The 10,124-nt window shown below is 43.4% G+C and overlaps 1 long non-coding RNA gene across 1 annotated transcript; it reads right to left on the reverse strand.

Moving 5' to 3' along the window:
• Positions 1 to 558: 558 nt before the first annotated feature.
• On the reverse strand, positions 559 to 9,320 carry LOC142827655 (uncharacterized). Its single transcript, XR_012902363.1, has 3 exons — positions 9,038 to 9,320; positions 7,503 to 8,929; positions 559 to 837 (listed from the first exon to the last, which is right to left on the reverse strand). It is a non-coding gene; the product is annotated as an uncharacterized LOC142827655 (long non-coding RNA).
• Positions 9,321 to 10,124: the final 804 nt, after the last annotated feature.

A 10,124-nucleotide genomic window follows, 5' to 3' on the forward strand; every position in this document is an offset into this window, starting at 1 on the left:
TGACTCCTTGTAACAATATAGTTGTGATGACTTCACTGAGTATGTTCAGAGAAAACTTTGTTGGCACAGGGGGAAGGCTCTCATGACATCATTCTCAATCATTTACTCCAAAATAAGCTCTGGAGGCTAGTCAAAAAATTTTACTAGACCAACTGAGTATCTGAAACCATTGTCATCAGCCTATTTAGCTATAGATAAGTAGTGATCTCATACATACTGTTTTGTTACAAGGAAACATTTTTTAAATCCAGTAGCCTGCTGTGGTAGGTATAATAGTATTTGTAATTCATGCATCCCTTCTCTTTAACTGAGAAATATCATCTGAATGCTGAGATGGTGGTCTAGATTACATTCTTCTCTATTCTGAAAAAAGAAACAAGCAACTTGGCTTGATGGTAATATTCCCTATACACTGCCAAGGGTTTGTCAGATTATTTCTTCTGGAGTTTTCTGATGTAAAAGATGAAAATAATTGTTCAAATGCCTGGAGTTTCCTCTTACCAAGTGTGAATTTGAAACATTAGCAATGTATTGATTTACTAAGTTTAATAAGTGAGTACAGTTACAGAAGCAAAAAAACAAAAACCCCAAGTATAATTATACTCTCCTGAGCAAGAAATGTATTTTTTTAACATACATTTTATTCAGCAGTCTGGAAAACTGAGTTTCAGAAACAACTATACAAAGTTTGACAACATAACTGTGCCTAAGGCAGAATCAAGGCTGGCCTTAGGTATTGTAAAATGTGCAGTCACTCCCAGGTCTTCTTGTGTCAGGCTGGCCTGAAAATGCTTGTCCCCCACGAATCCAGAAAACATCCAGGAAACATCCAGGAATCTAGGAATCCAGGAAACATGAAAAGTCAGCTCAGATGCAGAGCTTTGAAATACATCTTAAGGAACAATAAGTTGGGTTGGCTAAAAGACACTCATGTTCCAGGAGCTCTTTGGAAGCAGAAGCAGGCCTGAGATTTGTGTCTGAGCTCCACTTCTGCACTGGTATTTTCAAGATATTAACTAATTAATACAGGCTAGGTCAAGAGGCCATCTCCTCAGCAACCCTCTATGCAAACAGACCTTTCAATGATTCATATTAATACCTTCATACAAAGTAAGTTTGACGCATATATAACCATATCACTGTATTGCTGCTACCTTCATTTTCCTTACCTCCTATTGCTTCTTTCACTCATTTGGTAATTTCCTTAAATTAGATTGTAATTTGTTTTTAAAAGTTGATATTGGAAAATACATACAAAGATTAAATATTCTTGACCTGACAGGTTTACAAACTAATTTCTGTATTTAATGTCCTATCCTATCTGATACAATTAGCCTTATCCATGCAGTGAAATATTATAAATTTGATCCAATCTTTGTTTACAGAAGGGTATTTGAATCTGCAAAATATGACCTGGATCAGACTTGACTTTCTACACAAAGATTAGAAAATTAATTCATGATTAGATTCTAGGTTTTAATCAAATTCAAGTGTCTTTATTACAAGGTGTAGAAGGGTATGATGGGAGCATCTCTGAAGTATGCCAATCAGTATAACTCAAAGATGAAAGGAGGCGGATTTTACTCATTTTTTTAATCAGAGTTAGGGCAGAGGAAATGTAATGTGATAGCTGAAAATTGACAAAAGATGTAGTTGGAATCACATAGGCAGAGATGTTAAGAGAAGTTCCTGTTTTCTTGTCAAAACTTCCTGTTTTAGTGAACTGAATTCAGTCTTGGTGCAGAAAGCTTCAAGACACTATTGAAATTATGTTGGGTGTTGTGTTTTTACAGGCACAGCACAATTACTTGGGAAGACTCCTTTAAAAGAGAACATTTTCACTAGCCATTAAAAGAGTACTCAAGAAAGCATATAAATGCTAAATAAAGATACTGAAGAGCAAGTACATAAATCAAGCAGAATTAATAAAGAAAACCAAATGTCAGGGAATGTAGCCCTAAGGTAAAACCTTTATTCTAGACTGAAAAATGAAGCAACTTTGTAAACATTTTTAATAGTGCCCTTGGGCACTCCATGGTCTGTTCACAAGGACGCAACTCACAAAATTTTCTGTTTAAGGATTCACCATATGTGTTCATTAATTTTCCATCTCTGTGTCCTATGCAAGGACATCCTTCTGCATCAAAAACTCCCATTGAGTTCAGCAAAAATTCTAGGAGCATAAAGACTGGCTCCAAGTTAAGAAAATCCTCTAAAAAGATAGGAGAATTGGCCCTCAGCCTGGATAGATTGAAGGTTATTGGGGAAGGGGGGAGGGTTAAGTTGGGAGCTATAGTTGATGACAAGTGGTGTTCTATTGTTGGTTTTCTTGGGCCTATCTTGGGCCTATCTTGACCTAGATGGTTTCTGGGTATTCATCTGGCCCTTTCAATTTGTTTTTTTTTTAATTTCCCACAGTGGGTAATTGAGTTTTACAAATGCGTGGTAGAGCTCTTGAAGTTTTTGGTCTCTGTGAATGGGATAGGAGCAGATTCGGTTGTATCTAAAGGCTTGGCTATAGATGATGGATTATATGGTGTGTCCTGGATGGAAGCATGTAGGTAAATGTAGTAGTCAGTGTGTTTTCTGTAGAGAGTGGTATTCATTTTGCCATCAGTGATTTGTACTGTGGTGTCTAGGAACTGGATGTCTCGTGTCAAATGGTCCAGACTGAGATTGATGGTGGGGTGTAGGTTGTTAAAGTCTCTGTGGAATGCGGCCAGTGTTTCTGACCATGGGTCCAGATCATAAAGATGTCATCGATGTAGCGTAAATAAAGGAGTGATCATAGGGGACGGGATTTGAGGAAACATTGTTCTAAGTCAGTCATAAAGATGTTAGCGTACTGTGGGGCCATGGAGGTACCCATGGCTGTGCCACTGATCTAGAGGTACAAGTTGCCCCCAAATTGGAAACAATTGTGGGTGAGAACAAAGTTACATATATCTGCTACCAGATTAGCTGTGGTAACCTCTGGGATAGGCTGTGTCTAGACTGGCCAGTTTTTCTGGAAAATCAGCCACTTTTCCAGAAAAACTTGCCAGCTGTCTACACTGGCCGCTTGAATTTCTGCAAAAGCACTGACGATCTCATGTAAGATTGTCAGTGTTCTTGCAGAAATACTATGCTGCTCCCGTTCAGGCAAAAATCCTTTTGCGCAAAAGGGCCAGTGTAGACAGCTGAGATTTGTTTTCCCACAAAAAAGCCCCTATCGCGAAAATGGCAATAGGGGCTTTTTTGCGGAAAAACGCATCTAGATTGGCCACGGACACTTTTCCGCAAAAAGTGCGTTTGCAGAAAAAGCGTCCATGCCAATCTAGACGCTCTGTTCCAAAAATGGTTTTAACAGAAAAGTTTTCCGTTGAAAACATTTCTGAAAAATCATGCCAGTCTAGACATAGCCATAGTGTCTAGACATAGCCATAGCCTAATCACTTGTAATCCATCTTCATGTGGAATAGTGGTGTAGAGAGCTTCTACGTCCATGGTGGCAAGGATGGTGTTATCAGGGAGGTTACAGATGTTTTGTAATTTTCTCAGGAAGTCGGTAGTATCTCGGAGATAGCTAGGAGTGTTGGTAATGTAGGATTTGAGATGAGAGTCTTAGTTTCTAAGGACTACTCATTTAATTAAAGTCATAGTTGGCCTTTTGAGAAAAATTATATCCCGAGAACTCTGGGCTGCAAGACAGTTTTTGAAACAGGTGCCTGAAAATGTTTATAGTATACAGTTCAGTAGCAATCAATACTGATTCATCCTGTAAGTTATCTAAAAACATACATTCTCGAATTATTACCAGTTGTTTTTGGTTGTGAAGACCACCCCTGTGAGGGTCTGATCATTCTGAAAGATCTGGCTGCCTGAAGACAGATCAAGTCATGTCAATTAAAATCTTCATGATACAGCTTTCCAAAGACCTAACTTCAGGCTAGGCCCTATGAGATACTGACTCTCTCTGGAGAGATGCCTAATGATCTCTGTAAAACATCTATAGTTTAATGTTAATTAGACTAGAATCTCACAAAACTGGTCCCCCAGTTCTCTGCTTCCTTCTCATTCAGTAGACTTGGAAACCATATTTTCTCACACACTTGCTATCTTTATCACAGAATTTTCATAGCCAACTTCTCCTTAAAGCAAATCCAGCAAAACACATAGGTATGTGGCTGATGAACTATTCATATGCTTAAAGTTAATTTGTTTCAGTGGAGCTACTCGTGTTTAAAATTAATTGCATGTGTAATGTTGGCAGGGGGAACCAAACCTGTGACATCAGGAGCATAGTACATGAGCCTCAACAGCCGGAACTAAAACTCAGCTGTGGCTCAGCTATGGCTGTATAGCAAACTCATTCTCTCTGTAAATGGACTAAGTTTCACTACATGGGGGCAGTGAACCAGTAGGTGTGTGGGTTACACATGCATGAGTGTGTAATAGCTGGATCAGGGCCCAACTGTCTTTGCATCATATCAGTTCTGTAATTCAAAAATAATTTTAAGATAAAAGCTTTTACTATGTATCATTAAAGAAATGTAATAAATAAATAAGAATGCCAGAAACCTCTGAGAATTGCTTGTTTAGAACTAAATATTGCACAAATTTATTTTAGAAAACCGGTCTTATTTTGAATGGCTACATCAGATTAGTTACAAATGGTTGGGTGATTATAGTTTTCTGCACTCCTATAACTGAATAAAAAAGTGAATAGTTTTCTTCTGTATTAGAAGGTGAAAATTGATGGACCCTTTGGCATCAACAAAGTCATGAATCCTGCCTCTGCTACTACAATAAATAGTGCTGAGACAAAACAATACAGTAATATCCACTGATCAGAAAACAATGCATCATGGGTATAGCTGAGCAAATAATGGTCTTTAGTTCAATGGAAAAATTGGAGAGGTAAGGAAGGAGGAAAACAGGAATGGGCAATTACATTGTGTTGATTTAAAAGTTGTTTGGCCCCAAACCATTTATTTATGTATTTGTGTGTCTGTTTGCTGAAAGCTTTTACTCTTGTTTATTTACAAATTTAGCTATGTTTATTTAAAAGGCAAAAGAAACAACCTACACTAAGGAAAACAAAGGAACAAACTCAGATAAGTCAAGGGTCAAAGAGGGCCATGCCCATGGACAGTCAATGTAAACAAAGTGTCTCATGACCTATCAGCAGACAGCCCTGGTGGGCCACAGGTTGCTGACCCCTGCACTGGACAATCAAAATGCTAAAAGAGGATTTGAGACAGCTTTCTTGCAATGGCCTTGTCTAACTGAATTTTTGCATTAGTCGTCACTGAGGAGGGAATGAGGGAGATTCCCACAGTTGAGCCATTCTTTTTTAGGTGACAAATCTGAGGAACTGTCCAAGTCTGAGGTATCAGTAGGTGTAGGAACAAATTGATAAATTATACAGTAATAAGTCACCAGGATCAGATGGCATTCAATCAAGAGTTCTGAATGAACTTCAATATAAAACTGCAGAACTATTAACTGTGCAGTGTAATGTATCACTTAGATCAGACTCTGTCCCAGATGACTGGAGGACAGCTAATGAAATGCTGATTTTCTTTAAAAGACTCCCCCCCCAAGACAATCCTGGTCATTTACACGCTGGTAAGCCTAGCCTGAGTATCAGGTAAAACGGTTGAAACTACAGCAAGGAAGAGAATTATCAGACACAGATCAATGTGATGTCGGGTGATAGTCAATGCAGCTTTTGTAAAATGAAATCATGCTTCACAAATCTTTAAATGGGTCAAGAAACACGTGGACAAAGGTGATCTGGTGAATGTAGTGTCCCTGGACTTTCAGAAAGCCTTTGACATGGTCCCTCACCAAAAGCTCTTCAACAAACTAAGCAGTCATGGGGTATAGTGGTTCTCTAGTTGTCCCTCTCAATCAGGCTTGGAGAAAGGCTACTCCGTGTCACTACGTGACTCAGTAAGCAGTGAGTTAGCAGGATATGGCTCTGGCCCTGTGGTCAGAGCAGTGCAGCACAATCAATTGTCCACCTTCTTAGCTGAGGGAGGCAATAATCTCCAGTCTATAGCTCTAGCCCTCTGAGACAGGCAAGAGACTTCAGGGAAGACTGCAACTGAAACTCCAAGGGCTCTGACCTTCTGGGTAGGGGAGACCAAAACATCAGAGACAAGACACTAAGGCTTTCTGGTCTAGGATGAGTAGGATGCCACCCCAAGGATGGGTTTAGCAGCAGGTTCCCCAAGATCTAGTTCAGGGCCCTAATAGTGGTAACTGGACCTGCCAGAGGGTCAGGAGGGAAGTCACCCCAACATGCTAATTCATTTCTTGGCCAGGTAAACAAACTAATGCCTGACTCTCAGGGTCTTTTCTGAAAGATCAGAGAATATCTAGGAAACTAACTTCCCCCACACTTCCTTGGTGTAGCTCTACAGTCAATAGGGTCCTCAGTATCTCAGAATATATGGCAGACCTCAGCCACAACAACTCTTCTCCACAGTCAGTCTCTTCCAGTGATAGGTACTACACAGCTTGGTTGATAATCCACAGTTTCACAGCAATATAGAGATGTCTGGTGCCAGCTCAACTAAACTGGAGGGCCTCCCTCTTATACTGCCTCTCCCGTTCCTCTGATCTCAGCAAGAGAGGATGGGACAAGTTTGGCTCCTCTCACCAATGAATGTGGGATAGTTCCTCCTCATCAGGCTTATAGGGGGTCGAGTATTCCTCACCACATAGGATAAGAGGGATCTCACAAAACTGGGTGACTAGGTGACAAAATGGAAGATGAAACTCAGGGTTGATTAATACAAAATAATACTTTCTGAGAAGCATCTCTACTATACATACAAAACGAGGGCTTCTAAATCAATCATAGAATTATAAACTACTAGAACTGGAAGGAGGCTCGAGAAGTCATCAAGTCCAGACCTCTGCCCTCAAGGCAGGACCCAGTACCATGGAGACCACCACTGATAGATGTATATCTAACCTGCTCCTAAATAACTCCAAGGATGGAGACTCCTCAACCTCCACAGGCAATTTATTCCAGTGTTGAACCATCCTGTCACTTAGGTGGTTACCCACCTAATCAGATGTTGCACAAAAAAAAATATATTCAAATTATTTTGGATGCTTATTTGAAAGTCTGTTCAATGTGCAGTAGCACTCAAAAAAGCTAACAGAAAATTGGAAAACATTAGGAAAGGGACAGATAAGACATAGGTTGAAAAGCTCCCTCAGTTTCAGCTCTGCCTAGCTTTGGTGCAAAGCTGGTGGCAAGAGGAATGAGGCCCAGCTCAAAGCCTTGCCCCCTATCCTGGCACCTCTTCCAGATCCACCTGTAACAAACCACTCCCATTAGACACCATTCAAAATGAGCAACACATGGACAAACCGTCCCAGGAACCAGCACCAGCGAAGGAAATGACACCACACACAGACAGACAGACAGACACACACAAAGTCTACCACGTTTAGCCCAACCAGCTCATGACAGAGCATCAACCCCCAAAGGCAATGCTTACCACAGGTCCTATCACCACTTTCCAAGGCAAGCTCCTCTTGGCCGATTCCTCAGGTTCCCCTCTGCCTGGCTTTGGTGGAAGGCTGGTGGCAAGAGGAAGGATGCCCAGCTCAAAGCTTTACCCCCTATCCTGGCACCTCTTCAAGATCCACCTGTAACAAAGCACTCCCATGAGACACCATTCAAAATGAGCAACACATAGACAAACCGTGCCAGGAACCAGCACCAGTGAAGGAAATGACACCACTGACACACAGACACACACAAAGTCTACCACATTTAGCCCAACCAGCTCATGGCAGAGCATCAACCCCCAAAGGCAATGCTTGCCACAGGTCCTATAACTTCTTTCCAAGACAAGCTCCTCGTGGCCACTTCCTCAGTTTCCCCTCTGCCTGGCTTAGGTGGAAGGCTGGTGGTAAGAGGAAGGAGGCCCAGCTCAAAGCCTTACCCCCTATCCCGGCACCTCTTCAAGATCCACCTGTAACAAAGCACTCCCATTAGACACCATTCAAAATGAGCAACACATGGACAAACCGTCCCACGATCAAGCACCAGTCAAGGAAACCACCACACACACAAAGCCTACCACATTTAGCCCAACCAGCTCATGACAGAGCATCAACCCCCAAAGGCAATGCTTACCACAGGTCCTATCACTGCTTTCCAAGGCAAGCTCCTCTTGGCCGCTTCCTCAGTTTCCCCTCTGACTGGCTTTGGTGGAAGGCTGCTGGGAAGAGGAAGGAGGCCCAGCTCATAGCCTTGCCCCCTATCCTGGCACCTCTTCAAAATCCACCTGTAACAAAGCACTCCCATTAGACACCATTCAAAATGAGCAACACATGGACAAACCGTCCCAGGAACCGGCACCAGTGAAGGAAATAACACCACACACACAAAGCCTACCACATTTAGCCCAACCAGCTCATGACAGAGCATCAACCCCCAAAGGCAATGCTTACCACAGGTCCTATCATTGCTTTCCAAGGCAAGCTCCTCTTGGCAGCTTCCTCAGTTTCCCCTCTGCCTGGCTTTGGTGGAAGGCTGGTGGCAAGAGGAAGGAGGCCCAGCTCATAGCCTTGCCCCCTATCCTGGCACCTGTCCAAGGTCCACCTGTAACAAAGCACTCCCATTAGACACCATTCAAAATGAGCAACACATGGACAAACCGTCCCAGGAACCGGCACCAGTGAAGGAAATGACACCACACACAAAACCTACCCCATTTAGCCAAACCAGCTCATGACAGAGCATCAACCCCCAAAGGCAATGCTTACCACAGGTCCTATCGCTGCTTTCCATGGCAAGCTACTCTTGGTCGCTTCCTCCGTTTCCCCTCTGCCTGGCTTTGGTGAAAGGCTGGTGGCAAGAGGAAGGAGGCCCAGCTCAAAGCCTTACCCCCTATCCCGGCACCTCTTCAAGATCCACCTGTAACAAAGCACTCCCATTAGACACCATTCAAAATGAGCAACACATGGACAAACCGTCTCAGGAACCAGCACCAGTGAAGGAAATGACACCACACACAAAACCTACCACATTTAGCCCAACCAGCTCATGGCAGAGCATCAACCCCCAAAGGCAATGCTTGCCACAGGTCCTATAACTTCTTTCCAAGACAAGCTCCTCGTGGCCGCTTCCTCAGTTTCCCCTCTGCCTGGCTTAGGTGGAAGGCTGGTGGTAAGAGGAAGGAGGCCCAGCTCAAAGCCTTACCCCCTATCCCGGCACCTCTTCAAGATCCACCTGTAACAAAGCACTCCCATTAGACACCATTCAAAATGAGCAACACATGGACAAACCGTCCCACGATCAAGCACCAGTCAAGGAAACCACCACACACACAAAGCCTACCACATTTAGCCCAACCAGCTCATGACAGAGCATCAACCCCCAAAGGCAATGCTTACCACAGGTCCTATCACTGCTTTCCAAGGCAAGCTCCTCTTGGCCGCTTCCTCAGTTTCCCCTCTGACTGGCTTTGGTGGAAGGCTGCTGGGAAGAGGAAGGAGGCCCAGCTCATAGCCTTGCCCCCTATCCTGGCACCTCTTCAAAATCCACCTGTAACAAAGCACTCCCATTAGACACCATTCAAAATGAGCAACACATGGACAAACCGTCCCAGGAACCGGCACCAGTGAAGGAAATAACACCACACACACAAAGCCTACCACATTTAGCCCAACCAGCTCATGACAGAGCATCAACCCCCAAAGGCAATGCTTACCACAGGTCCTATCACTGCTTTCCAAGGCAAGCTCCTCTTGGCCGCTTCCTCAGTTTCCCCTCTGACTGGCTTTGGTGGAAGGCTGCTGGGAAGAGGAAGGAGGCCCAGCTCATAGCCTTGCCCCCTATCCTGGCACCTCTTCAAAATCCACCTGTAACAAAGCACTCCCATTAGACACCATTCAAAATGAGCAACACATGGACAAACCGTCCCAGGAACCGGCACCAGTGAAGGAAATAACACCACACACACAAAGCCTACCACATTTAGCCCAACCAGCTCATGACAGAGCATCAACCCCCAAAGGCAATGCTTACCACAGGTCCTATCATTGCTTTCCAAGGCAAGCTCCTCTTGGCAGCTTCCTCAGTTTCCCCTCTGCCTGGCTTTGGTGGAAGG

This window comes from Pelodiscus sinensis, chromosome 3 (assembly GCF_049634645.1).
Source record: "Pelodiscus sinensis isolate JC-2024 chromosome 3, ASM4963464v1, whole genome shotgun sequence".
In the NCBI taxonomy this organism is placed as follows: Eukaryota; Metazoa; Chordata; order Testudines; family Trionychidae; genus Pelodiscus; species Pelodiscus sinensis.